The following is a 4,870-nucleotide window of genomic DNA, read 5'->3' on the forward strand; positions in this document are numbered from 1 at the left end:
ACCGCTAATGGGTAATTTACCACAACAAAGAACCGCATTTTATTAACGTGCCTTTTCCTTCACAGGGATCGACTACTTCGGCCCGTTTTCTCTGCTTCACGTCGAGAGCTGTACATCTCGAGATAGCGGCGTCCCTCAACACAGCGTCATGCATACTGGCGCCTCACTTTGGCGGCTGCTGGGAGCGTTTGGTACGTTCCGTGAAGAAGGTACTGCATCAGTTCGTGTTCCCCAAGCGCCCTACGGATGAAGTAATGCTGTCAACGTTCACGGAGATCGAACTCATCCTTAATTCGAGACCACTTACCTACGTGCCCCTGAACGACGGACTGGCCGACCCTATAACACGAATAACACGCCAAAAGGACGAATTGTCTCAATAATACCTGGAAAGGACGGTCAAGTTAGGCAAGCCACGGTACAAACGAGCAGTGGAACTTACGTTAGACCCGCACACAAATTAGCAGTCTTAGATGTATCAGCTTAGTAGAAAACCGCACGGCAAGAGTCGAATACAGAATATAGCGAAAGTAACAAACAGCAAGCAAGCAAATAAACAAACAAACAAACGCACACACACACGAGGCAACTGACAGAAGATGGGACGTGAAGCCACGGTTTGTACAATCGCGAAAGAAAGGTGTGTCATCACGAAGATCGGGTTTATAAAGTCGGTAATTTATAAACCTTTTAGCATTGAGGTGTTTATTATCGCCTAACAAATATATTTAACCGTGGCGCACTTGGGGGGACAATGTTGGAAAGCAAAGGAACACAAGAAAGAAGAGGAAAGATCGGAAAAAGGGAGCTCGCGTCTACCCGACGGGAATGAGCAAGAGCAGTCTGGAAACGAGGTTGAAACGACGAACTAATTTTTTACTAATTTTTTGATTTCTCTCTGCATTAAAGATTTCTAAAAAATTCAACCGCGTTTCAACACCGGTGTCTTCAGGAGAGCGTTCCAGCACTATATTGATTCTCGGACCACTTCCTGGACGCGTGGCGGGGCTGCAATCGGGAGCTGCAACAAACGGACAGTGGTTAAGAACGTGTGACAGTATTTGGCTGAATTTGCGAAAGTGAACGGTATGTGCGCTCTTACCCGATGCCCAAATCCTTGTTTCGTACATCGTCAAACGACGGCTAGATGTTCCGTTCCTGTGCGTTCCTGCGACGGAGCAAAAAAAAAAAAAAAACATCACCGTGAGTATAATCAAGCACATCCGTTGGTGTCCGGAACACGGTGGTTGATGTTACCGTCATCGTTACCGGAATGCGAAACTACTCACCCAACGTATGCACTGGACGTACCGCGCATTCAGCATCCAGAAGTATCGTCTAGCAGAAGAGCGTGTGAAACAACAATTACAACACACTGCCCCCCGGCAGACCGGCAGACATCCACGCGCACGAAACACTCTCCATCACGCGATGGCCACTTGCACGCATCTCAGGCAGTCCTGGATGCTGGAGAGACTCAGCACACGCGCATTGGTAAGCCTGGCAGGATGTGCACAGCAAACACAAATCACTCGCGCGAGCTTTCTTTCGTGTATTTGGTAACTGGATCGAGCGGAGGTAACAGGAAGCCTCCGAATTCTGTCCGGGGGGCAGGCCGCCCGCCTGTGGTGTTTTCAACGCAAAGACGTCGAATTAACGTCGAGCATACACTTTCAAACACTGTGTGTAACGGGCGAATGCGAGGCCGGCACACGGAACACGAAACACTAAATTGAAAACATGAGAAACACGGCAAATCTCTGTATGCCTACTAGACAACATTAGATAATAACAGTGTGAATTGAAAACACATCTCAGCACACATTGGAAACCATCCATAGGAATAATTAATAAGTAAAAGTCAGGCATGCGTTGAAACCATTATTTAGCAAGCTGACGTGTGCAACAGACGCTTTTTCCACTGTGTCTCATATCAGCAACATTTTTTATCGAAAATGGCCAGCCGTAAGATCGGAAACCGTCGCAACGATACGTTGCACCTGGAGAAACTGACGTTTGAACTGAAGAAAAAACTGAACGAGCTGCCACGAGTGAGCAACGTGACATCAGATGACAACGGACCATGCACAGCGGCAGATTTAAGGGTTTGGGAATACAAGAACTTCGTTTTTATGCCGGACGACATGAAGCGTTTTTACATGTCGACCGATGGGATGCACACGAGCTGGACGTACAACTATTCGAAGCGCGCAAAATTACGTGTAGGCCACCTCTACATACCTAAATTGACGCACATCCAGAACCTCGAACTGAAAGGACCGGGAACTGTTTTCGAGCTCGAGCGCATAGGTGACAGGGGTTTCGTTTTGCTCGTGTACAAGACAAATGTTACAACCCGTCCGGAAATTTATTTGTTGGAAGTGGGATCGTGGAAGTGGACACTGTTGGCGGACTCCTTTACGACATACTTACGCATGAGCATCGAGCATCTCGGGCTACCATGTTGGCAGTTAGCCTTTGCCAGCTGTCGCCTGCCAGGGTGGGCTGAACAGCTGTTTTTGGTGCTGGCTCCACATTTGCTTTTGGACAATGACGAAATGCTAGGACCGAAGAGCGCGCCGGTATACCACCGAGCGCAGCACCCGCTCAATGTGCTAGATCCGGCTAGATTTTGGACCACGGTACGACGCATGCACTCGGCACATGAATAGCCAACGACCAACGAGAACGAGAACGAGGTGGCCAAGGAGGATTACTTTACCATTACGTTAGACCATTACGCATTTAAAATAAACAATAAATAGCCACTGCACGGCCACTGTTTCAATTACATAGAAATGTAGTTTTATTTCTATCTAAAGCTTACTTTTGTTTTCTTCCCATTCGCATTCCCATTCCGCATTCAGGGACCAGCTTTGCCCGTGAACAACACAACACACATGGTTTGGTCTGATAATTGTACACAGTTTTGAGATTGTATCGAAGGATCGAATAAAATTGCTTCACAAACTTCATCAACCACCACCACCCAGAAGAGGGTTCCTTGACTGGGTTTTACCCGTAGCAGTATATGGGCACCTGGGCAATACACAGTGCTGGGCAGACAGCACTGCGCAACGAACACAACTTGTACATCACGCACGCACGCACGCACGCACACACACACACACACACACATATCATTTGTTTATTTACACCCATACAATTCATTACCTTGCACCGTACGATATTCAAACATTGTGCGAGAAGCGACCGCATTGCCGGGCCAGTATGAATGCCGTGCGTTTATAGTGCAGTGCTGGGTGCGCGCGTGTTTGGCGCACTACTGTGAGGCGAAACTAACAACGACGCCGGTGATTCGCGATGCTGGGAAAAGGTGCGCCAGTGGAAATGATGGCTTGTACAGCGCGCACAGCTGCCAGTACTGCTCGCCGCCTGAGAAGGGCCCGATCAACGCGGCCAGCTTTGTATGGGCGTGCGTCTATGCGGCAGTGCTGAAAATTCGTGATTTTTTCGCAACTACCCCCACGGGGGACTAAAAACGACGGGGCCGGGGGCAAAAGGAGTGCCAATGGGAGTGATCTGGTTGTTTGTACAACGCGTACGTCGGTGCCATCACTGGTGCCGGTACAATAATATTACAATGTGCATGTTCATAGGCGACGACATAGTTTAAAAAAAAAACGATGACACTTATCGTCTCAAAACCGTCGTCGTTGGTCTAAATAAACGCGTCCTCGAGGCGAAAATGCGCGAACGCATTAAACGTCGGGTAAAAGGTCGGCCACAAATTATGCTAAAACGACTGGAAAACAGAAACTCCACATAAAAAAAAAAAAAAACAAAACGAAAGTTTCATCAAAAAGCTGCATGACTGCTCATGGGGATTTGAATCCCGGCCATGCCATGTGAAGACCAGCGCCGCTGTAGCGTCGGTGATATTCGCGAGATGTTCCATCGAGTAGGAATGAAGAAGGACGACCAACGCAGCCAAATGATATTCTGGGACGACCTTCGAGGCGAACCTGCTGTTTACGTGGTTACCGTTATGACGTTTGGTGCAGCATGCTCGCCCACTAGCGCACAGTTCGTGAAAAACCGAAATGCATCACGTTTCCGGCAGGATTTCCCGCGAGCGGTGGAATGCATCGAAGAGGAACATTATGTCGATGACATGCTTGTCAACGTGGAAACGGAAGAGGAAGCTGCTGAGCAAGCTAAAACGGTTCGCTATATTCACGCGAAAGGGGGCTTCGAGATACGGAATTGGGCGTCCAATTCACGCAAGGTGGTTGATTCAATGCAGGAAGGGCCTACAACAGCGAAATCGTCAGCTTGCGCAAACAGACCCCGCAAAAGCACCCGTGGAAAAGGGGGGTCGAGAAGAAAAGCAGCATCTATAAGCTCTCGCCTATTCTGAACGACCACGGGATCCTGAGAGTGGGGGGACGTTTGACGGAATGCGTAGGCATCAACAATTTCTCACGGAACCCGATCATCCTTCCTCGGCGAGACTACGGAACCGATCTCATTATTCGGGAGCACCACGAAAGGTACAAACACGGCAACCACAACACGGTTTTGAGCGAATTAAGGATGCGGTACCACATCCCTAAACTGCTGGGGGAATATCGACGCGTTAGGAGAGATTGTCAGTGGTGCAAAGTGAACAACGCGCGACCGGAGCCACCGCTAATGGGTAATTTACCACAACAAAGAACCGCATTTTATTAACGTGCCTTTTCCTTCACAGGGATCGACTACTTCGGCCCGTTTTCTCTGCTTCACGTCGAGAGCTGTACATCTCGAGATAGCGGCGTCCCTCAACACAGCGTCATGCATACTGGCGCCTCACTTTGGCGGCTGCTGGGAGCGTTTGGTACGTTCCGTGAAGAAGGTACTGCATCAG

General features: G+C 49.0%; 1 long non-coding RNA gene across 1 annotated transcript; it reads right to left on the minus strand.

Moving 5' to 3' along the window:
* Positions 1-221: 221 nt before the first annotated feature.
* Positions 222-485, minus strand: LOC118516582. Its single transcript, XR_004907934.1, has 3 exons — positions 443-485; positions 308-386; positions 222-240 (listed from the first exon to the last, which is right to left on the minus strand). It is a non-coding gene; the product is annotated as an uncharacterized LOC118516582 (long non-coding RNA).
* Positions 486-4,870: the final 4,385 nt, after the last annotated feature.

Source organism: Anopheles stephensi, unplaced genomic scaffold (assembly GCF_013141755.1).
Source record: "Anopheles stephensi strain Indian unplaced genomic scaffold, UCI_ANSTEP_V1.0 ucontig337, whole genome shotgun sequence".
Classification (NCBI taxonomy): domain Eukaryota; kingdom Metazoa; phylum Arthropoda; class Insecta; order Diptera; family Culicidae; genus Anopheles; species Anopheles stephensi.